Genomic DNA, 25,336 nt, shown 5'->3' on the forward strand with positions numbered 1-25,336 from the left:
CTGGTTCCAAGCCCTCCCTGCCCGGAGGCTCCACCACACGAGGGCTGTGAGTTCATTCACTCATCCACCAGTGCACCTGGTTCCTGCACGCCCTAGGAGCCTGTTTCCCATTCACTCACTCATCCATGCGCCGGATTCCTGTGCTCCCTACAAGCCAGATTCCAACAGCTGGGTCCAAGTCCTCGCTGCCCAAAGGCTCCACCGCACCAGGGCTTGGATGGGCTGCAGGTTGAGAAATCATTCCCTCAGCCATCAATGTACCTGGCTTCAGCGCTCCATAGAAGCCAGCTTCACAGCTGCTTCCAGGTCCTCACTGCCCGGAGGCTCCACCCCACCAAAGCTTGGAAGGGCTGCAGGTTGGGAGTTCATTCACTCATCCACCAGTGTGCCTTGTTCCAGCGCTCCCTAGGAGCCAGCTTCACACTCACTCACCCATCAATGTGCCCGGGTCCAACACTCCATAGAAGCCAACGCTTCCCACAGTTGCTTCCAAGCCCTCCCTGCCCGGAGGCTCCACCGCACGAGGGCTTGGAAGGGCTGCAGGTTGGGAGTTCATTCACTCATCCACCAGTGTGCCTGGTTCCTGCACTCCCTAGGAGCCCGTTTCCCATTCACTCACCCATCAATGTGCCTGGTTCCAGCGCTCCATAGAAGCCAACGCTTCCCACAGTGGCTTCCAAGCCCTCCCTGCCCGGAGGCTCCACCGCACGAGGGCTTGGAAGGGCTGCAGGTTGTGAGTTCATTCACTCATCCACCAGTGAGCCTGGTTCCTGCATTACCTAGGAGCCGGTTTCCCATTCACTCATCCATCAATGTGCCCGGGTCCAACACTCCATAGATTTCAACGCTTCCCACAGTTGATTCCAAGCCCTCCCTGCCCGGAGGCTCCACCGCACGAGGGCTTGGAAGGGCTGCAGGTTGTGAGTTCATGTCTGAAACAAGTCCCTGCTCGACTGGGGAAAGCAGTTTCGATCAGGCCGCCCCTCAGGGGGGAAAGGGTGGGGAGGGGCGACGGGCAGACATGTGTTCCAGCCTGCCCCTTCTCAAGGGACATGGCCACAGGTGAACAAGCTTCACTGAATGAGGCCTTCATGTGGCAGTGCTAAAAAGACAAGCACTGGCAAAACCAACAGTTTGGTATACTGAAAGGTTTAAGTGCCATCAACGGCCCAGGACGATGCAGCAGTACAAGTCTCTTCCAGCCATGCTGCAGACGTGCAAGTCACCCCCCCCCCCCCTACACACACCCATCCCCACAAGGGCTCAAGCACAATAAACAAACAGCTACATAAATGCAAAAGACAGTCGAGGGCTCAAGCACACCCAACATGCAAATCCCAGGCATCAGCAATACAGGGTGTTAACGCACCCAAACACACGTGAACACCATGCAGCCACAGTGCAGGTGTACACACACACACACACACGTACACACACACACGTACACACGTACACACACACTTGTGAACTCCATGCAACTCCAGCATACAGACAGCTACAGCCAAACGTCCAAGAGAGTGGGACACCGCCCAAGACCGAGAGAGTAGGGTGGGGGCAGAGTGGGCCACTGCCCGAGATGGTTGGGGGGTGCCAGAGTGGGACACCGCCCGAGACCGAGAAAGAGTAGGGTGGGGGCAGAGTGGGCCACCGCTCGAGATGGTTGGGGTGTGCCAGAGTGGGACACCGCCCGAGACCGAGAAAGAGTAGGGTAGGGTGGGGGCAGAGTGGGCCACTGCCCGAGATGGTTGGGGGGGCAGAGTGGGCCACCGCCCGAGAAGGTTGGGGGGGCAGAGTGGGCAACCGCCCGAGAAGGTTGGGGGGGGGGCAGAGTGGGCCACCGCCCGAGAAGGTGGGGGGGGGCAGAGTGGGCCACCGCCCGAGAAGGTGGGGGGGCAGTGTGGGCCACCGCCCGAGATGAAGGTGAAGGGGGGGGATGGGCCACCGCCCGAGATGGTGCGGGGGGCAGCAGAGTGGGCCACCGCCCGAGAAGGTTGGGGGGCAAGGTGGGCCACCGCCCGAGAAGGTTGGGGGGGCAGAGTGAGCCACCGGCCATGAAGGGTGGGGGGAGCAGAGTGGGCCACCTCCCGAGAAGGTTGGGGGGGGACCAGAGTGGGCCACCACCCTAGATGGTTGGGGGGTGGCCAGAGTGGGCCATCGCCCGAGATGGTGGGGGGCGCAGAGTGGGCCACCGCCCGAGAAGGTTGGGGGGGCAGAGTGGGCCACCGCCCGAGAAGGTTGGGGGGGCAGAGTGGGCCACCGCCCGAGAAGGTTGGGGGGGCCCCCAGAGTGGGCCACTACCCTAGATGGTTGGGGGGGGCCAGAGTGGGCCATCACCCGAGATGGTGGGGGGTGCCAGAGTGGGACACCGCCCGAGACCGAGAAAGAGTAGGGTGGGGCAGAGTGGGTCACTGCCCGAGATGGTTGGGGGGGGCAGAGTGGGCCACCGCCCGAGAAGGGTTGGGGGGGCAGAGTGGGCCACCGCCCGAGAAGGTGGGGGGGGGCGCAGAGTGGGCCACCGCCCGAGAAGGTTGGGGGGGCAGAGTGGGCCACCGCCCGAGAAGGTTGGGGGGGCAGAGTGGGCCACCGCCCGAGAAGGTTGGGGGGGCCCCAGAGTGGGCCACTACCCTAGATGGTGGGGGGTGCCAGAGTGGGACACCGCCCGAGACCGAGAAAGAGTAGGGTGGGGCAGAGTGGGTCACTGCCCGAGATGGTTGGGGGGGGCAGAGTGGGCCACCGCACTGTGGAAAAGTAAATTTTGTCATGTTCTGTGTCCCTACGTGTCATCCATCATATGTTATGTGTGCATGACCAATATGCATATGTTATTCCCCATGTCCGATTAATGACGCAATTATAGTTGTGTCCTCCTCTAGTATGCCAGTTTCCAGTCCTCGTGAATACTATGAGTATCAGGCCTATGTAAAGTTATGTTGCCACGTTTCTCAGTGTGCACGTTATTTCATTATAAAGTCCCCGTTTCCAGGCCTCAACAGGGCCCGGACATCAGATTCAGCTCCTGTCTCCTGAAGCCTCGCTGAGGAGCGATCCAGCCCCCACCTGTATCCTCGACCTTTCACTTATTTCCTGCCTCGCAGTCCCCGGTGCAGCTCTGCCTCTGAGTCTGCCAAGACTATGTTATAGTTCCAGTTATCAGTTTAGTCCTCCTTCTCTGCATTCCTAAGCTACTGAACTGCATCAATAGTTTCCGTCATTGTCTAGCCTATGCGGCTCCATATTAAGAGAAATACTGTATTTAATGGTCATTTAATATTCTTCATCACGTACTACATGTAGAATAATGCATGGTCCAGTCTTAGTGTCAATTAGCTTTTCCCCTCATGACTTCTAGTTTATATCACCATGTTCCCTAAACATCAGATACTAGATAGGGTTTAGGTACATGTCGCTCCGACCCTCCAGACTTTAGTCTCTGCTCCTAGCACAGAGTTCATAGCCCCCAGCTTCTCCTAGTAATACGTCATTGCCAGTTTGCGCGCACCATTAGGTTAGAGGTCCCGGCTCCTTAGGTAGCCCCCTCCATGGTTTCCGCCCCATTCATGACATATCCTGTTACGTCTGCACCACATGTCTATGTATACGCCCAGTTACACCTCTTTTTACTCTTATCTTTCGCGACTGCTACGCGTCACACCCACTGCTACGCCTACCGCAATGTAATGCTATGTGTTCGCGCTATGTATATATGCTCATGTATTGTTATTAAAAGTTAGCGCGCTCATCCCAGCCCCAGCAGCTGCTGGGCCCTGTCATCCTATTCCTATGCAGGTTGTCCTGTTCCTGTCCTTATGCTGTATTAAACCTGCAAAACTCCCACTACCTCGAATCTTGACTCTTATTTATTGAGCTATCTGTTATTCATTCATTCATTCAAAAATAGATCCGGTATTATTTATTTATATACCACATAATGGCGCCCGAATAGGGACTTGCCCTTTCCCCACGCGTCGGTGAAGCCACGCCGACCCCCTGACCCTCTGCAGTCGTGACGGAACTCTTCTGCGCAGTGGCAGATATTTCTGCTCAAGTATCCCTCAGGCCCACGGAGGAGACGGAGGAGGCGGTCCAGCATCCAGACGAGACGGTGGAGGAACGCGGCGAGTCCCGACCAGAGCCCAAGCCAAGAGTCCAAGGTCCGAGGTATCCGGAGGTCCACCCGTAACTGAAGTCCGAAGTCCGAAGTTCGTCGTCATCGTCGTAGCAGTCCAGTCCAGTCCGAGGCCTTCCGTTCTTGCTGCCCGGTGAGTACCGTTACTGGGGTGGTATCTAGACAGGGTCAATTTAATTGACTCTGGTCTGTGGGTTGGTGGTACACAGTCCCCACAAACGAAGTGTCCACTTCGGTGGATGCGGGTCCTGACGTGTCTCTTTAAGAGACCGGTAAGTTTCGTACTGTTTCAGCAGTGCATCTAGTTTCTGTTCTAGTCAGTTCTGTTCTCGAGAAATTTCAAGTATTTTCAGGTGGTATTCTGTTCGAACTGTTATTCATAATGTTCTTCATGTATTTTAATGTCGTGGTATGAATGGAGTATAAGTATCGTGTTCATTGTGTATTGTATTGTGTCTAGATTACAGTTCAGTCATGCCCATATTTTCCAAGTTACGTCAGTTAAAAACTAGAAAGGGTCTGCTGGAAGCAGCAGTTCCCGTCCCGCCCAGGGACAGTCCAGGTCACTTTATGTATCAGAAACATGGCATAAGCGCCATATTGTATCTAGATTTATGGGTAGAGTATACCAAACAGTTAGAAGAAAAGTATAGATGGCCCGTATCGGGTACATGGGATGCCGAATGCATCATGCGAGTAGAAGAGGCATTATGGAAAAAGAAAGCCAGACAGTCACAGAAAGATGCCATCGAGTTATGGCGCAAAGAAGCTCATAAAAGAACCGAAAAAGAAATCAGAAAGTCAGAACTAAGTAGAGAATCCCAAGAACGAGCCCAAGAAAGAGAATTAATCGAGATAGGTGAACGAGTTAGAACTGAGCAATTAGACAGACAGAGGAATGCCCTCATCAAGGGTATGTATCCTCTTCTTGCTGAGGGCTTGCCAAAAGCGACCCCGGAGGCATCCAGTAATTTCCCGCCACCGTTAGTTCCGACCAAGCTACGTCACAAACCGACCGCAGCTGATATTTTTATTTCGTCCTATCTGGACGACACAGTCCCAGAATATGCAAATCCTGTTCGCACTCCGCCAGTCCCTGTAAATCAGGTAATTCCTGCTCCTCCAGACACCGGGGTGCCCTTAACAGCTCCCCCGGGTCAGCCCGCCATACAAGTCCAGCCCACGTTACAATTACCGACCCTGCCAGGACGGAAAGCATCAGTTGATGATTCTAGTTTAGGGGCCGCAGGAGGAGGTCTTCCTCAAACCCCGCCGCCATACAAGCGTTTATCAGCACTCGAATTACATGCTCAAGCATCACAGCGTACTCCTAAAAGTAATAAGTCTGTTGCAGAGATCAGGCAAACCCTTGGCGAATGTGTCTATGACCCAGTTCCAGGCGAGTTTAATATGGTTTTATATTCCGTACGCGTAAGGAGAGTGACCGAGTATCTAGTCACCCTGCCGAATATGAAAGAAGATCTAGACAGGATATATCGTTTCATCCGTACAGGGGATGACCCACAAAGTATTAGTGATGCCATGTCTCAAAGGAAAGCCGAGATTCAGCGCATGATATTAAAGTTCTTAATTAATTGTCTAATAAGGGAACAGGATTATCCGTCTAAAGACCCGGAAGAAATGAAAACCCTGACAAAGTGGAGTGATAATATAGCCGAAGGAAAGCACAATACCATTGGTGCCATGGAAAGTATGTACAAGAAAATCCGTAGAGAGATAATAAAGATACACGAACAGCGTAAAGCCGCACAAGTAAGCGAGAAAGAAAGTACCTCTGATCCTGAAGAGGAAGACGACGAGAATACTGCCAGAATAGCGTATGTAGGAAAACCTAGATTTCCAGATCGCCATTTACGTCTAGAACACAAGTCTATTTTCCATCATCCAGCACCAGAACAAGGTTCCCTAGAACAAGTATTTCAAGCTACCGATCACATTCTGAAATCACGAATCGGTTATAGTGAGTTAAGTACCATGCATGAACAAGAAATAGTTCGGTCAGCAGTCCGATGGATTACTGATCCTACCACTTTTCCGGACGAAATAGTGGCACAAATGTTTCTGAAAATGCCCCCAGCCGAGCAGCGACTGGTGGGTATGTATATGATTCAGCACCTCATTACTCTGTATGAGGGTCAACATTCTGATCCAGGCCCGTTACATGATATCTTGAACGAGTTACTCCAGTACAAATGGAGAGGTCTAGGTACCGATTTAATTAGTGTCATTCTAGAACAGCGCCACAAATATAGAACATTCTTGAACCCGCATTTTGTTCATTGCTCACCCCCAGAAAGTAAATCATTCTACATAGACAGACAGAATCCGTTACGAGAAGTCCACCCAGTCAGAGGAGCGGGTGGCGAAATGCAGCGAGTGTTTGTATACACTCCGATCACAAAGATGGAACTCCTCGAAATGAAGAAATTAATTCCCTGTCATGATAAAGATCCAGCAGGGTTCCATAGAGAATTAAAAGACATGCTCCGTATGGGAGAATACACTTACCCAGATATCATTAAAATGTTAAAGGTTCTGCTGCCCGCAGGGGTGTATGAAAAGCTAAAAGAAAAAGAATGGGAGGTGGGAGAGAAAAAGATAGATTGGGCAGTTCTAGAAGCTGAAGATAAGATACGTGTACCAGGTACTGGTCTTGGAGAGAAGTGTAAAGAATTACCAGAATTATTGATTCAAGTTTTACCCAGATTATTAACGAAAAAGGAAGACTGGGATGCAATCTCAGCCTGTAAACAGAAACAAGATGAAGATATTAGTGATTTTTATTCTAGGTTTGAAAAGTGCTTTAGTATCAACAGTGGCCTCAAGACAAGTAGTGAGTCATATCCTCACCTTTTCGTTACTAAATTAGTCGAGAATTCAAGTCCACCAATTAAAAACCGAGTTCTGAAGGTCGAAAGCACCTGGCAAGCAAATACTCCGTCCCAGATGCTCCAGATGCTCCAGTACCACCAGAATAGAATCAGGGAAGAGCAAGAACACGAGAGAAAACGTATGAAAGACACGAAAATGAAAGTGCTAGTTGCACAATCTGTTCCTCAAGACAGTCAGAAGAGGGGTCCAAATCAAGCCAGTCATCCTGCAGCTCCCGTTAAAGGGAACTGCAATTATTGTAAACAGCCAGGTCATTTTATAAATGAGTGTGCAGTTCTGAAACACAACATAGCTACTGGTAAGACTAAAGAAAGACCACGTCCGCCTAGACAAGAACAAGTTTCACAGACTCCTCAGTCACAGAATGCACCACAGACAGTTACAGCACCGCAGCCTATTACTGCAACACAGCATGTTACACAGCAGATGTACCAGTATGCACAGTCTGAGTATCCAGAGTACCAGCCATATTCATGAAACAGCCTAGAGAGGGAGGTAGGCTTGCCTCTCATCGAGATACCTGTAGATCAAGAAGGTCCCTATGTTCACAGTCAAGTATTAGGGAAAGACAGAAAGTTTTTGATTGATACAGGGGCAAGTAGGACCACAATTAGTCATGCCGAAGTTCCAGGGGCTCCGCTCTCAGGCTCAAGAAATGTTTCCCTTGGATTTTCAGGAAAGCCTATCGTTAATGAGATTTCAAAGCCAGTCACTCTAGAAGTAGGTCCATTGTCCCGCACTACTGATCTGTTACTTACTAAGTCATGTCCAGAAAATCTATTAGGCATTAAAACACTGAAAGAGTTAGGTGCCGTTATATGTGGTTCCCCAGAGGGAATACGATTGTTCCTTCGTGACTTTAAGGGTCACTATGTATTACGAGATTTTGATTCCAGACTGTCTAATGTCCCGCAGCATTTATGGGCGCAAGGTCCAACTGATGTAGGTTACATGCAAATCACACCCCATCGTGTGACTCTCAAACCAGGTGTAGTGTTACCACGAATCAGGCAGTATAGATTGCCACCTGAGGCTGTAGCAGCCTTATCCAAAATTATAGACGAGCTCATGGCTCAAGGAGTAGTTGTAGAAACTGACTCCAATGTATGTAACTCTCCGATCATTCCAGTCATGAAACGTACTGATCCAAATGCACCCCCAGTATATCGATTAGTGATTGATTTACGGGAACTTAACAAATGTATTATTCCTCAGTACCCAGTTGTCCCAGATATCTCTTCCCTATTGACAGCCATTGATTCCGAAGCCACGTTCTTCACTGTAATCGACCTCAAGAATGCATTTTTTAGCGTTCCTATTCATCCAGACAGCCAGTTTCTTTTCGGATTCTGTTTAAATGGAAGGAGCTATATGTTCACACGCGCTCCTCAAGGTTTCACAGAAAGTCCTAGTATTTACAGTCAAGCACTCAAGAGACAACTAGACAACATTCACATGCCAACTGACACTGCCCTGCTCCAGTATGTCGATGATCTATTGATCACAGCCCGTTCTGAACGTGCTTGCGAGCGAGCGTCACTGACGGTTTTGTATTTCCTAGCCGAGATGGGGCACAAGGTATCCCCTTCGAAGCTTCAATTCTGTGTCCAGCAAGTGGTCTACTTAGGACACTTACTGTCCAAGAGGGGTAGGCAGTTGACACCAGACCGTATCCAGTTAATAGCGAGTCTTCCCCAGCCCAGAACCCAGAAGGAGGTACGTGCCTTTATCGGCCTTACTTCTTATTGCAGACAATGGATTCCACAGTATGCATTTCTAGCCAAGCCACTGATACAGTTAACGACACAGGAGGCAGCCGTATCGACTGTTCTCCCTTGGACATCTGAACATACACTTAGTTTCAACGAGTTAAAGAAAGTCCTATGCCAAGCTCCAGTTCTAGCTACACCGAACTACAGTAAGCCTTTTACACTTTGTTACTGAACGCGAAGGTACAGCATTATCTGTTCTCACACAAGACCAAGCAGGACAATACAAGCCTTGTGCTTATTTTTCTAGCACACTAGATCCAGTCGCCCAGGCGTTGCCTGCGTGCCTCAAGTCAGTTGCAGCCACAGCACTAGCTATCAGACAAAGTGATTCCATAGTTTTAGGACATACCTTGACAGTACAAGTCCCACACTCCGTGGAAGTTCTTTTAAATAGAACACAAACTCAGCACTTGACAATTGCACGTTTAACAGGTTATGAATTGACACTGTTTCAGCCACACATAGAAATTAGACGCTGCAACATCCTGAATCCTGCTACACTGTTACCATCAGTTAATTCAAATCCAGCCACACATGATTGCGTGGAAGTAGTTAACATTACGACAAAGCCAAGACAAGATCTGACAGATATTCCGTTACCAGACCCTGACCTGACACTTTATGTGGATGGTTCATGTATGAGAACTAGTACAGGAGAACTAGTAGCCGCGTATGCAGTGACTACTGACACCGAAGTTATTAAAACACACCGTATTGACACTCTGTCTGCTCAAGCAGCAGAGCTAGTTGCTCTGACACAAGCCTGTATACACGCCAAGAACCTGAAAGTTAATGTTTACACAGATTCACGTTACGCATTTGGAGTCGTTCACGACTTTGGAGTGCTCTGGCAGGAGAGAGGTTTCATGACTTCTCATGGAACCAAAATTCAGCATGGTCTCCTCATTCAAGCTCTGTTAGATGCCATACATTTACCGACATCTATCGCTATCATGAAATGCAAAGCACATACGAAAGTTACTGACATTATTTCCCAAGGTAATGATCTAGCAGATCGCACAGCCAAGCTTACAGCACAGACTCTAGACAGTCCAGTTAACATGACACACACTCCAGATCCGATTACATGTATGACAGTTAAGGACCCTACTCAGGATGTCATAGATATCCAGTTACATGCTACTCCCGATGAAATCAAGAAATGGTCTGAACAAGGAGGGGTCCAGACAGATCAAGGATGGGTGACAAAGGGTAGGACCGCATGGTTTCTCCCCGACTCTATGGTTCAAGTCATCATTAATACCGCACATAGTCCAGCACATTTAGGAGAAAAAGCAATGTTAGACAGTATCCAGAACATTTGGTTTAACAAGCATTTACGAGCTGCAGCCAAGCAGAAAGTCCGTACCTGTATGATATGTTGTCAGTTTAATCCAGGTAAAAGTGTCCCGGTGGAACAAGGTGGTTTCCAGCCCCCTGACCACCCTTTTGAAGTCCTCCAGATGGATTATATTCAGATGGAGCGATGTCGAGGTTTCAAGTATGTCCTTGTAGTTGTATGCGCTTTGTCCAGGTGGACAGAAGCATATCCAGTCCCCGATTACACAGCCGCGACCACTGCCAAACAGTTGGTTCGTGAATTCTTCCCTCGATATGGACTCCCTAGAGTCGTATATTCTGATAACGGTCAGCCATTCTCATCTGAACTGATGAAGCACGTTTCCCTGTTAGGGTACCAGTGGAAGTTTCATTGTGTACGCCATCCTGAAGCAGCCGGTCTAGTCGAGAGACATAATCAGACTCTGAAAATTCGAATTGCCAAAATATGTAAAGATAAGGGTGTGGACTGGCTAGTAGCTCTGCCAGTCGCTTTGTTTTATATGCGCATGGTCGCACATTCCAGATCAGGTCTGTCCCCGTATGAGGTCGTTTTCGGCCGCCCCCCTAACATGTGGGGTACTCCTAGACCCCGAAGTATTACCGATGTTTCAAGTAATATGCTGACAGATTACCTAGCTTCCTTGATGTCTGCCCTCAAATCATGTCGTTCACAGGTTGCCGCCGCATTTCCAGACAATACCGAGGTGGCCCCGCATGAAATCGTTCCAGGTTCGATGGTGCTCGTCCGGAACTTTGACAGATCAAGTCCGCTGGAGCCACGTTGGAAGGAGCCCCGTCAGGTCCTCCTCACCACCCGTACAGCTGTGAAATTGGAAGGACGCCGCGGCTGGGTGCACCTTTCGCACGTCAAGAAATTCTACGGATTAAAGCCGGTCTTTAAAAACATTTCCCAGGATATCAAGACTTGTCAAAACATTGTTCCTAAGGACTGTCCCGCAAATGACATTGATACAACCCCTCCCTTGGTAGAGAAAACTCCGCAACAGGAGTATAAACAGAAACTCCGGTCTAGTAAAATAAGTCAGTCAGTTTGATTGTCTAAGTCCTCCCCTAGGTGAAACGGTTAGACTGTTTCTGACATGTATAAAATAGACCCCCATAGTGAGAGAGTTAGTCAAAACTCAAACCGATGTATCGTTTTTCTAAGTTTCATATTATTTATCAGCATAATGATTTCCTGCACTAGTTACGCATTTTTCCTGTGTTTTCCAGTTCCTCATGTAAATAAGCCTTCTAATGTTACCGTAGAGCACACGTTTAGTGATCTGCCTCCTCACGAATATTCATACCGCCTCGCTATGCGTAACAATACATTTATCCGCATGTTACATTATTCACACCAGACCAGCAATGCCACTAATTGTTGGGTGTGTGGTCGACTCCCCCCTTTCCAGACGTCAGAGGGAGTTCTGCCACTCTTCCCTTATCCTTTTTCCCATAATGGTTCATGTGGAGCATGGTCCACGTTAACGTCATCCTCAACAGATATGTTTTTTCTTAACAGCACATGTTTCCCAGACAAGCAAGGTCTCCCCCACAGAACAGGTTTAGATCTAGAAAATGAAGTGTACAATTTAGGTAACTATTCTTCGAATTTCATGGTCCTGAATGTTCAGTCTGATACTACTCCAGACTCACCTGCTATTTCAGTATTACCAGTCAAAGGCGAATTATGTGTCCGTAATTATGGTTCTGTACACGTAGGACATAGTGATTGTACTACTATTATCAAGTATAGTGACAGTGGGAAATCTATTTTCAAAGCTTCACGTCATTCTTATTTTGTTTGTGGTCAGACCGCATATGTTCGTCTGCCCCTCGATTGGGAGGGAACCTGTTACATTGCCTTCCTACTGCCACCTGTTTTCCTAGCCCCACCTGACTACCATAGGAATTCCTTCCTAGTACATACTAGACACAAGAGAAACCTCCCGATTGTCGATTATACTGAAACTGCTGCAGAGCAATTCATTGATATTGATAAAGGTGTGTTCCCTTATTTAGGTACAGTTGTAAACAGTAAGCTAATCCGTAGGTTAACAAGAACCCTTGAAGCAGTAGTAGAGGAGACTGCCTCCGCTCTAGGTAACTTAACCGAAGAGCAATCCTTTATGAGAATTGTTGTGCTCCAGAATCGTCTCGTCCTTGACGTCATACTGGCCGATAGGGGCGGGGCCTGTAGAGTCCTCGGATCCAGTTGCTGCATTTTCATTCCAAATAACGCGCCGTCTGTTTATTCAGCTATAACCAGACTCCATATAATTGCCCATCTGTTACACCAAGATCCAGGCACCTGGACATGGTCCGGTTGGTTCTGGAATATAATTTCTGCATGGGGATGGAAAGTCCTGTCCTTTCTAGGTATTGCAGTAGCGATCATATTCAGCTGCTGCCTCTGTATACAATGTGGCCCTGCGATTTGCGGCATGTGTGCTACCTCTTATATTCCTAGTCCCAAGCCCCGTTCTAAATCTCGTTCCAAGACAATTCGAGATGAACAAATGGTACTGTATGAAATGATAGATGGTATCATGAACATTGATGTTTCCTGATGGAAACGTAGTGACAAGGAGGGAATGTGGAAAAGTAAATTTTGTCATGTTCTGTGTCCCTACGTGTCATCCATCATATGTTATGTGTGCATGACCAATATGCATATGTTATTCCCGATGTCCGATTAATGACGCAATTATAGTTGTGTCCTCCTCTAGTATGCCAGTTTCCAGTCCTCGTGAATACTATGAGTATCAGGCCTATGTAAAGTTATGTTGCCACGTTTCTCAGTGTGCACGTTATTTCATTATAAAGTCCCCGTTTCCAGGCCTCAACAGGGCCCGGACATCAGATTCAGCTCCTGTCTCCTGAAGCCTCGCTGAGGAGCGATCCAGCCCCCACCTGTATCCTCGACCTTTCACTTATTTCCTGCCTCGCAGTCCCCGGTGCAGCTCTGCCTCTGAGTCTGCCAAGACTATGTTATAGTTCCAGTTATCAGTTTAGTCCTCCTTCTCTGCATTCCTAAGCTACTGAACTGCATCAATAGTTTCCGTCATTGTCTAGCCTATGCGGCTCCATATTAAGAGAAATACTGTATTTAATGGTCATTTAATATTCTTCATCACGTACTACATGTAGAATAATGCATGGTCCAGTCTTAGTGTCAATTAGCTTTTCCCCTCATGACTTCTAGTTTATATCACCATGTTCCCTAAACATCAGATACTAGATAGGGTTTAGGTACATGTCGCTCCGACCCTCCAGACTTTAGTCTCTGCTCCTAGCACAGAGTTCGTAGCCCCCAGCTTCTCCTAGTAATACGTCATTGCCAGTTTGCGCGCACCATTAGGTTAGAGGTCCCGGCTCCTTAGGTAGCCCCCTCCATGGTTTCCGCCCCATTCATGACATATCCTGTTACGTCTGCACCACATGTCTATGTATACGCCCAGTTACACCTCTTTTTACTCTTATCTTTCGCGACTGCTACGCGTCACACCCACTGCTACGCCTACCGCAATGTAATGCTATGTGTTCGCGCTATGTATATATGCTCATGTATTGTTATTAAAAGTTAGCGCGCTCATCCCAGCCCCAGCAGCTGCTGGGCCCTGTCATCCTATTCCTATGCAGGTTGTCCTGTTCCTGTCCTTATGCTGTATTAAACCTGCAAAACTCCCACTACCTCGAATCTTGACTCTTATTTATTGAGCTATCTGTTATTCATTCATTCATTCAAAAATAGATCCGGTATTATTTATTTATATACCACAGCACGAGAAGGTTGGGGGGGCAGAGTGGGCCACCGCCCGAGAAGGTTGGGGGGGGGGCAGAGTGGGCCACCGCCCGAGAAGGTGGGGGGGGGCAGAGTGGGCCACCGCCCGAGAAGGTGGGGGGGGGCGCAGAGTGGGCCACCGCCCGAGAAGGTGGGGGGGGGGCAGAGTGGGCCACTGCCCAAGATGAGGGTGAAGGGGGGGATGGGCCACCGCCCGAGAAGGTTGGGGGGCAGGGTGGGCCACCGCCCGAGAAGGTTGGGGGGGGGGGCAGAGTGGGCCACCGCCCATGAAGGTTGGGGGGGGGGGAGGCAGAGTGGGCCACCGCCCGAGAAGGTTGGGGGGGCCCCAGAGTGGGCCACTACCCTAGATGGTGGGGGGTGCCAGAGTGGGACACCGCCCGAGACCGAGAAAGAGTAGGGTGGGGCAGAGTGGGTCACTGCCCGAGATGGTTGGGGGGGGCAGAGTGGGCCACCGCCCGAGAAGGTTGGGGGGGCAGAGTGGGCCACCGCCCGAGAAGGTTGGGGGGGGGCAGAGTGGGCCACCGCCCGAGAAAGTGGGGGGGGGCAGAGTGGGCCACCGCCCGAGAAGGTGGGGGGGGGGCAGAGTGGGCCACCGCCCGAGAAGGTGGGGGGGGGGCAGAGTGGGCCACTGCCCGAGATGAGGGTGAAGGGGGGGGATGGGCCACCGCCCGAGAAGGTTGGGGGGCAGGGTGGGCCACCGCCCGAGAAGGTTGGGGGGGGCAGAGTGGGCCACCGCCCGAGAAGGTTGGGGGGGGTGGCAGAGTGGGCCACCGCCCATGAAGGTTGGGGGGGGGGGCAGAGTGGGCCACCACCCTAGATGGTTGGGGGGGAGGGCCCAGAGTGGGCCATCGCCCGAGATGGTGCGGGGGGAGGGCCCAGAGTGGGCCACCGCCCGAGAAGGTTGGGGGGCAGGGTGGGCCACCGCCCGAGAAGGTTGCGGGGGCAGAGTGGGCCACCGCCCGAGAAGGGTGGAGGGAGCAGAGTGGGCCACCTCCCGAGAAGGTTGGGGGGGGCCAGAGTGGGCCACCACCCTAGATGGTTGGGGCGGTGGCCAGAGTGGGCCATCGCCCGAGATGGTGGGGGGGGGCGCAGAGTGGGCCACCGCCCGAGAAGGTTGGGGGGGCAGAGTGGGCCACCGCCCGAGAAGGGTGGAGGGAGCAGAGTGGGCCACCTCCCGAGAAGGTTGGGGGGGGGCCAGAGTGGGCCACCACCCTAGATGGTTGGGGCGGTGGCCAGTGTGGGCCATCGCCCGAGATGGTGGGGGGGGGGCGCAGAGTGGGCCACCGCCCGAGAAGGTTGGGGGGGGGCAGAGTGGGCCACCGCCCGAGAACTTTGGGGGGGCAGAGCCCGAGAAGGTTGGGGGGGGCAGAGTGGGCCACCACCCGAGAAGGTTGGGGGGGCCCAGAGTGGGCCCCTACCCTAGATGGTTGGGGGGGCCAGAGTGGGCCATCGCCCGAGATGGTGGGGGGTGCCAGAGTGGGACACCGCCCGAGACCGAGAAAGAGTAGGGCGGGGCAGAGTGGGTCACTGCCCGAGATGGTTGGGGGGGGCAGGGTGGGCCACCGCCCGAGAAGGTTGGGGGAGGGGGGGCGCAGAGTGGGCCACCGCCCAAGAAGGTTGGGCGGGCAGAGTGGGCCACCTCCCGAGAAGGTTGGGGGGGCCAGAGTGGGCCACCACCCTACATGGTTGGGGCGGGGGCCAGAGTGGGCCATCGCCCGAGATGGTGGGGGGTGCCAGAGTGGGCCACTGCCCGAGAAGGTTGGGGGGGGGGGCCCAGAGTGGGCGAGGGGTTACAGACCAACTACAGCCCCAGGCGAGGGGTTACAGACCAACTACAGCCCCAGGCGAGGGGTTACAGACCAACTACAGCCCCAGGCGAGGGGTTACAGACGCAACTCCAGCCCCAGGCGAGGGGTTACAGACCAGTCCCGGGCGAGGGGTTACAGAACCAACTCCAGCCTACATGGTTGGGGCGGGGGCCAGAGTGGGCCATCGCCCGAGATGGTGGGGGGTGCCAGAGTGGGCCACTGCCCGAGAAGGTTGGGGGGGGGGGCCCAGAGTGGGCGAGGGGTTAACGACCAACTACAGCCCCAGGCGAGGGGTTACAGACCAACTACAGCCCCAGGCGAGGGGTTACAGACCAACTACAGCCCCAGGCGAGGGGTTACAGACGCAACTCCAGCCCCAGGCGAGGGGTTACAGACCAGCCCCGGGCGAGGGGTTACAGAACCAACTCCAGCCCCAGGCCACTACAGCCCATGGCGAGGGGTTACACTAAGACGGGTCCGGCTGTAGGGTACAGAATGGTATAGATTACGAGGCTGGAAGGGGACAGACGTGTCCAGGTGTCAACTTCTCCGGAGATACATTGGAGGAGAAAACGATAAAGACTGAAGTAAAAACCAACTCTTCGCGCTGAAAGGGGCACGAGGCAGTCAGCAGCAGCGCCCGCTGGGCAGTGCCACCCGGGGGTACGCACACATTTGTGCCAAGAGACGCTGCTGGGAATGCTCCGTCCACACGTGAGCCCACAGAAAGGGAGGCTGGTCACAACCAAAGACCCTGGCCTGGACAAGAGCCCTGCCAGCTGGCTAGTGGGTGAGAATAGAGCATAGTTAGCGGGTCAGAGGACTGCCTGCTCCACCACACGCAGTGTGATCCTCGTCATGTCGGTGACCGGGAGTGCAGAGGAAGTGGCTGAGCCGGCGGGGGGGTGTGTACTGATGAGTAAGGGCCGCCACCCTCCTCCCTCTCTCACGCCTCGGCAGCCAGCCCTGCAGGGATAGGGGCAGGCCCGGCCCGCAGGAGACGGGGCGAGGGATGGGAGGGCAGGGACAGGATCTGGCAGGTGTGGCAGATCGGATCAGCAATGCCTGCCATTCCTGAGACATGAGGTGCAGGGAGGAGATGGGGGGGGGTACAGGAGGGGGAGAAGTGCGGAGACAGGTCCGGAGCATGGAGAGGGAGCCCAGGCGGAGCAGGAGGGAGCTGGAGAGAAAGTGGCGCAGGTACAGGATGAGAGAGAGAGAGGGAGAGAGGAGAGAGTCACAGGCACCATTATTAGGCAAACTACACAGGTCCATCCCTAGAAGGGCCCTCGGGTCAGGCACCCACGAGCCTTGCACTAGTACTGCCCCCTCCTCAAGACGGTATCCAGACCTGGACACCTCCGTAGCGTCCCCGCCCCCCCCTCAGCTTCCATTGGTGGTACAGTCCATCCTCCATAGGACCACTAGGTCTGGAAGGACTTGGACCCCCCACCCTGAAACAGTGCCTACTCTGCAGGACCCCCAGGCCTGGAGGGTCCTGCATCTCCCACCATTGCCCTGGTACAGTCCCTGCAGCCCCCCAGGCCTGGAGAGTCCTGCAGCTCCCACCATTGCCCTGGTACAGTCCCTGCAGCCCCCCAGGCCTGGAGAGTCCTGCAGCTCCCACCTTGGGATGCGGAGCTCATGACAGAAGATATTTCAAGATCGCCCCCAGCCCCCGCACACCTGCCACCCCCTGCGGCCTGTCAGGGTCAGGGGCCCGGCGCTGCGAGGACAGCTGCAGGGGTGCAGTGGATCAACAACGCCCCCGCCCGGGGGCCTGGGAGGGAGAGGGACGGCTGCCAACAGGTGAGGCCCACCGGGGGTCGAGGATCATGAGCTGGGCACGTGTCTGTACAGGGAGGACCCGGCCTCCCCCAGGGCCAGGCTGGAGCCCCCACCCCTCCCCCAGGGCCAGGCTGGAGCCCCCACCCCTCCCCCAGGGCCAGGCTGGTGCCCCCACCCTCCCCCGGGCTAGTGCCCTCCGCCACTCCCCTCCCCCAGGGTGGTGTCCTCCACCCCTCCCCCAGGGTGGTGCCCCCAGGGCCAGGCTGGTGCCCCCACCCCTCCCCCAGGGCCAGGCTGGTGCCCCCCTCTTCCTGTCCACCTAAGCTGCCCTCTAGCTTCGCCTGGACCCCGAGGCACTCTGGGAGTTGTAGTTGTAATGTAGACGGAGCCGTGCTGGTGGAGCGGGCCCCGGTGACGTGTGGCGGCCCGCCCGCGCGCACCGGTGAAAGGCTGGGGCCTGGCCGGGCACGGCGTGCGAGCCCCGGCCCCTGGAGAGGAGCTGACGGGCAGCCGAGGAGCAGGGCCGGGTGAGGACGCCCCATGAGGCGAGCACACACCGGTCCGGTGCGCAGCGCGCGCGGCCCGCCGCCTGAGCGCGGTGACGTCCCGGCGCCGCGTTCATGACGTAACGCGCCACCGGGCGCCGCGTGCTATGGTTTACACCCACAGGCCCTCTCTAGCCGGTCCTCCGGTTCAAGCCCGGGGCGGTGGGGAGGCCGTGGCCGCCGCTGCTTCCTTGCTCGCGGCTCAGGGTCACCCTCCTGCTCTGGTAGAGCCAGGTGATCTCACGGTGACTTCGGCCTCTCGCGCTACCTGCACTGCTGACGTCACCGGCGCCGCGTCAACGACGCACCTACGCCGTGACGAAAGGCGTGGCCGGGCGCGTGGGGCTGCAACGGTTTTTTCCACCAACGACTGTTCCAGCCCCAACCGACCAGGAGCCATGACCAGAAGCACGGCTGGGCCTGCCAGGGGGGGCCTGGGGCCAACCCGCGGCCACACACCGGACAACTGTCAACAAAGTGTGCCAGACCCCCCCCCCCCTCCACACTCCAGGCGAGGGGCTCACCGCCAGTCACCCTTCACCCAGCCCCCACCCTCCCACCTCCACTCCAGACAAGCACCGACGACCAGGGGCTCCTCATACAACCCGCCCTTGGGGACCCACAGAGCTTCTAACCACTACAGGAGGGATTCCTATGCCCCCCACCCAGTCACCATGACCCCTCCCCCAGTCACCATGTCCCCCTCACCCAGTCACCATGACCCCTCCCCCAGTCACCATGACCCCAGTCACCATGACCCCTCCCCCAGTCACCATGACCCCTCCCCCAGTCACCATGAACCCCCCACCCAGTCACCATGAACCCCCCACCCAGTCACCATGAACCCCCACCCAGTCACCATGAACCCCTCCCCCAGTCACCATGTCCCCCTCACCCAGTCACCATGACCCCTCCCCCAGTCACCATGACCCCAGTCACCATGACCCCTCCCCCAGTCACCATGACCCCAGTCACCATGACCCCTCCCCCAGTCACCATGACCCCTCCCCCAGTCACCATGAACCCCCCACCCAGTCACCATGAACCCCCCACCCAGTCACCATGACCCCCTCACCCAGTCACCATGAACCCCCACCCAGTCACCATGAACCCCTCCCCCAGTCACCATGTCCCCCATACCCAGTCACCATGCCCCCCTCACCCAGTCACCATGACCCCCTCACCCAGTCACCATGACCCCCTCACCCAGTCACCATGACCCCTCCCCCAGTCACCATGACCCCAGTCACCATGACCCCTCCCCCAGTCACCATGACCCCAGTCACCATGACCCCTCCCCCAGTCACCATGAACCCTCCACCCAGTCACCATGAACCCCCACCCAGTCACCATGACCCCTCCTCCAGTCACCATGCCCCCCTCCCCCAGTCACCATGAACCCCCCACCCAGTCACCATGAACCCCCCCGGTCACCATGCCCCCCACCCCATCATCACACTCTGCAAGTCTCCTTAATCCCTGCAAGTCAATCCATCGTCAACCACCCCTTGAAAACCCTTCCCTCCTCCCCTCTGTACCCCCTGGGTCTATGCTATTCTACTCTATTGCTAGGTTAACGTGACACAAGCCCCCATTACATCACAGCTGGCTTTGCATCACACATCTAGACCACAAGGTGAAAGCTGGCACATTTCCCCTTCATAAACAGCACACAGTATCATTTAAGCACAGCCTGTGCCCACTGGCACATACCCTTGGCAGCTGTAAACATGGATCCTTGTGGGTGCCAACAGTGAATACACCCGGGCTAGAGAAGGGCCCTCCCAACAGCAAAGGGCTGCTGAAGCAAGTGAAAGGCTCAGACTCCACCCTTCGAAGAACAATGCCTTTGAGGGCCCACCAGTGGCCGGCATGTTTTGGGCCTCTCCACCCACACCCAGTGCAGAGGGTAGCGGCTTTGTTGCAGAGTCACTTCTTATAGCAGCAAGGCCAGTAGGAAGCCATCGCTGGCCACTGTGGACAGAAGTCACTGGTGCCACCTGGACTAAAGCCCCCCCTCCCCTCAACTTCCAAAAAGGAGTAACCAAAGCAGAGAGGTGGCACTACACTGCCCATCACATAATCAGCCCCAAGGGATCCAACCCACAGTGGAGGCCACACTGGGAAGCACCTAGGGCTGCTACGCTTCTAAAGTTGTCCCTCAACGCCCCACCTCTACCTCAAAGCCCTACCTGACCCCAGCCCTGCAGAACACAGAAGTGCTCGTATCCTACCAGCCAGGGAGGTGCTTCAAGGTGCTCACCCACAACAGACAGAATGATGGATGAGGGGCCAGTGCTTCAAGGCACCACGCTACTGACGTGCAACTCCCCATCTTAACCATATAGAGGTCTATATGCCATGTAGGATGTCACAGCGAGTTAAACACTAGTCAGTGACATCAAATATGACCAAAGGTCACGTGTTGGACCCCCCCCCACCAAGATCAGTTAGATGAAACCGACTGAGAATGGTATTCATTATACCGTCAAATTAGCAGCACCATTAGTCACACCCCTTTGAGGTAGCAGAACTATGATAAGTAGCGCTACATAACAAACATGAGTTCATTACACTCTTAACCCCTTCACTGCGGCGGCTATTCCGCCGCAGTGCTAAGGGGGCGGGGCGGTAATGCGGCGGGCGCATGCTGGTGACGGAACCGCTCCGTCACCAGCGTCGGTTGCGCTGTGCTTGTGACGGAGCGGTTCCGTCATGGCCCGCCCCGCTCAATAGAACGCTCAGCACAGGCGCGGAATTCGCGCAGCGCAGGCGGGCCATGACGGAACCGCTCCGTCATCAGCACAGCGCACCCTCAGCTGATGACTGAGCGGTTCCATCATCAGCATGCAACGGGTTAAATACACATGGGCACCGTAAACCCATTGGCTACACTCAGGGCAATTATTCCAAGCCTCAGGTTATATCACTGGGATCTTTGCTTTTTTATACTTCAGCTCTTCCTGTAAATGGTTCTGAAGGAACTAGACCGTGGCATAAGCTCTACATCAACCTTTACATTAAAATAACCACACATATACAAACTTCAGGGACAAACAACATTATTTAGGCCCAGACTGTACCTCTTCCACGGGGGTCCGGCGACTGGGGGTATGGCCTCCTTCCGTGCACACCGTCAGACGTCCTCACACTGCGGCAAACCCTACAAGAGGGGAAAAAGGAGAGACATTTACTCAAGAGGAAGCTGCATTCATTCCTTCTAAGAAAGGTAAATGGTATAAGTGCTGTGCAGTTGTTGCATGTTACGGGGACTCTGCAGCCCTGGGGGGGGCGTACACTGTTGGGGGGGTATGCTCCCTCTAGTCAGGGTCACTAAGGAAAAAAAAAACACCAGCTCAGGGTGGCTGACTACAAACAAAAACACATTGAGTAAATCGCCACAAGTTTTGCGAATTTACAGTCATTACAGTAAACTTGTGTACCACTTACTGCTATGATCTCCCAAATAACCCTTTCTAGACTCTTCCATCCTTTATCCTATTCAATCCAACTAACACTCGCGTGTCCACCGCTCCAATTTACACATTTCCCTATACTAACCCACAACAAATCCTTTTTGGGTTCCGAAGTAGCACGCTATTTGCTGAAAGCGCTTCAAGGCCTTGTCTAGTAAGCGCTGTATAATTACACTGTAGTGCAGGCTACAACCAACTGTGTGCCCTCGGGCACGTTCCAAAGCTTAGGCAGGCTGGCCCCAGCCTATGCCTCGATCAGTGTGTGATCTTGGGTGAACTTCCTTGTGCCAACGTGCGCATCAGGGTGGCTCCAGCACCAAGTGCTGCCAATAATAGTCCTGGGGGGTCACAGGCGCTTTCTCTGCATGTGCCTCAGCCAGACAGGCTCTGGCAAGGATGGACACCGCAGGGAAGTCACTTTCAGGACTCCGTATTGGCTAGTTCTGAAGTTTGCTGGCCTCCGGTCGCTTTGCTGTAATGCAGCATAATCTAGAGACAAAATGGAGGGGGGGGGGGGGGGGGGAGGGGGGTCTCACAGCACACATCACATTCTTAGGTCTTTCTGGCCCCAGCCCACCACCGCTGCATGACGTCCTAAGCGAGTCTGAGGCCTCAGAATAAAATCTCTTTACCTGCCACCTACTGATGACCTTAGGGTAATCCACCACCTTCTGAGCCTGGGTCTGACTCTGCTGCAGCCACCCAGATATCCTCAGGAACCCCCTCAACAGCAGGAACAGCCTGTGGGACCCCCACGCCGCCCTCAGGAACCCCCTCACCAGCAGTTATAGCCTGTGGGACCCAACGCCGCCCTCAGGAACCCCCTCAACAGCAGTAACAGCGTGTGGGACCCCACGCCGCCCTCAGGAACCCCCTCACCTGCAGTAATAGCCTGTGGGGCCTCACCTTGCCCTCAGCGACCCCCTCACCCAGCAGTAGCAGCTGCCTGTGGGACCTCATAACACCCTCAGGTCACCCTTCTTTCAGGAGTAACAGCCAGACTGTGGGACCTCAGGCACTCCCTCACTTAAGGAATAAAACTATGGACCCTCAGGCCATCCTCAGGCACAACCTCACTCAAGGAGTAACACTTTGGGACCTTATGCCACCCTCCCTTCAGAGGTAAGACTGGCCACCCTAAGGGTCACCCTGACTACTGCACCAAGTCTGTGGGACCTCAGACCATCCTCAGGCACACCCTCACTTAAGGAATAAGACTATGGACCCTCAGACCATCCTCAGGCACACCCTCACTTAAGGAATAAGACTATGGACCCTCAGACCATCCTCAGGCACACCCTCACTTAAGGAATAAGACTATGGACCCTCAGACCATCCTCAGGCACACCCTCACTTAAGGAGTAACACTATGGGACCATAGGCCACCCTCCCTTCAGAGGTAAGACTGGCCACCCTAAGGGTCACCCTGACTACTGCACCAAGTCTGTGGGACCTCAGGCCATCCTCAGGCACCCCCTTACTTCCGGAGTAAGACTGGCCACCCTAAGGGACACATTCACTTCAGCAGCAACAGCCTGTGGGTGCTCAAGCCATCCTCCGGCACACACTCACTGCAGGAGTAAGACGGCTAGACCTCAGGCACACGCACTGCAGGAGTAAGACTGTGGGACCTCAGACCAGCCTGCCTCCCGCTGGTGCCACAGACTGAGCTGGACTCTGCAATGATCACAAGTGGTTGTATTAGGGGGGCGGTTGTGTGTCTCAGGAAAGTTCAGATCACAAGAGACTCCAGTTTCCTGGACTGTGAGATTGGGCTCAACGCTCTGGCTGCGACATGTGGGCCTCCACTGTGGACTCCCCTCCCCCACCCACCTCTTCCACACACCTGAGAGCTGGAACACAGGGTGGGGCCGCTGCTCCTGAGACTGTCCTAGACTGGTCCAACCGGTTCTGCACCGCCCCACCCCCCTCCAGCCGACACACACACCTTGCAGCACAGGCCGCGCATGCGCAAAGCTACATACCTATTATGAGGACCGGCCACTGAACATAAGGAAGTGAGTATTTACTATTCTAACAGCACGCACGCTTTGATAGTAGAGTAGGTTATAAGGCGGAGTGAGACAAATATAACTGCACTTTTAGGTTTCTGATACACTCGCTTAAAAGTACCTAAACGCACTCCCAAGAACGGTCCTCCAAACACACTGTTACTCACAAAAATAATGTTTGTTTGCGCCTGTCGGGGTTTACCCACACTATGAAGACCGGAAACCAGAGCCAGACAGAGAGAGCTGAGAGGAGGGAGACCAGAGCCCGCCAGACAGAGAGCTGAGAGGAGGGAGACCAGAGCCCGCCAGACAGACAGAGCTGGGAAGAGGGAGACCCCAGCTCTGTCTGGCGGGCTCTGGTCTCCCTCTTCCCAGCTCTGTCTGTCTGGCGGGCTCTGGTCTCCCTCTTCCCAGCTCTGTCTGTCTGGCGGGCTCTGGTCTCCCTCTTCCCAGCTCTGTCTGTCTGGCGGGCTCTGGTCTCCCTCTTCCCAGCTCTGTCTGTCTGGCGGGCTCTGGTCTCCCTCTTCCCAGCTCTGTCTGTCTGGCGGGCTCTGGTCTCCCTCCTCTCAGCTCTGTCTGTCGGGCGGGCTCTGGTCTCCCTCCTCTCAGCTCTGTCTGTCTGGCTCTGGTCTCCCTCCTCCCAGCTCTGTCTGTCTGGCTCTGGTCTCGCTCCTCTCAGCTCTGTCTGTCTGGCGGGCTCTGGTCTCCCTCCTCCCAGCTCTGTCTGGCTCTGGTCTCCCTCCTCTCCTCTCAGCTCTGTCTGTCTGGCGGGCTCTGGTCTCCCTCCTCTCAGCTCTGTCTGGCGGGCTCTGGTCTCCCTCCTCTCAGCTCTGTCCGTCTGTCTGGCGGGCTCTGGTCTCCCTCCTCTCAGCTCTGTCTGTCTGGCGGGCTCTGGTCTCCCTCTTCCCAGCTCTGTCTGGCGGGCTCTGGTCTCCCTCTTCCCAGCTCTGTCTGTCTGGCGGGCTCTGGTCTCCCTCTTCCCAGCTCTGTCTGGCGGGCTCTGGTCTCCCTCTTCCCAGCTCTGTCTGTCTGGCGGGCTCTGGTCTCCCTCTTCCCAGCTCTGTCTGGCGGGCTCTGAAGAGGGAGACCAGAGCCCGCCAGACAGAGCTGGGAAGAGGGAGACCAGAGCCCGCCAGACAGACAGAGCTGGGAAGAGGGAGACCAGAGCCCGCCAGACAGACAGAGCTGGGAAGAGGGAGACCAGAGCCCGCTAGACAGACAGAGCTGGAAGGAGGGAGACCAGAGCCCGCCAGACAGACAGAGCTGAGAGGAGGGAGACCAGAGCCCGCCAGACAGAGCTGGGAAGAGGGAGACCAGAGCCCGCCAGACAGACAGAGCTGAGAGGAGGGAGACCAGAGCCCGCCAGACAGACGGACAGAGCTGAGAGGAGGGAGACCAGAGCCCGCCAGACAGAGCTGAGAGGAGGGAGACCAGAGCCCGCCAGACAGACAGAGCCGAGAGGAGGGAGACCAGAGCCCGCCAGACAGACCGAGCTGAGAGGAGAGGAGGGAGACCAGAGCTGGGAGCGTGGGGAGGAGGGAGAAGACCCAGCAGTCCAGGCACAGACTGACCTGAGCTGGAAGATGGAGACTAGTCCCTAAAGGGTTAAGCATGGGCGAGAGACTAGACTCTAGAGGGGAGGGGCCTAGGGAGATATGGGGGAGGGGCCTGGGGAGATCAGGGGGGAGGGGGCTGGGGAGATCCCATGGGGTCAAACAACCTCCTCCCTCAGAAGTTCGGCTCCAGA

The 25,336-nt window shown here is 54.6% G+C and overlaps 1 protein-coding gene across 9 annotated transcripts in view; it reads right to left on the reverse strand.

Moving 5' to 3' along the window:
- Positions 1-25,336, reverse strand: part of CTNND1 (catenin delta 1) — a 211,505-nt gene that overhangs the window by 92,532 nt on the left and 93,637 nt on the right. For all 9 annotated transcript variants that reach the window (XM_078674043.1, XM_078674023.1, XM_078673971.1 and 6 more), the window contains exon 2: positions 21,185-21,264. The gene's annotated coding sequence lies outside the window, so the exon portion shown is untranslated. The remainder of the gene's footprint in view (positions 1-21,184; positions 21,265-25,336) is intronic.

This window comes from Lissotriton helveticus, chromosome 1_1, assembly GCF_964261635.1.
Source record: "Lissotriton helveticus chromosome 1_1, aLisHel1.1, whole genome shotgun sequence".
Classification (NCBI taxonomy): Eukaryota; Metazoa; Chordata; class Amphibia; order Caudata; family Salamandridae; genus Lissotriton; species Lissotriton helveticus.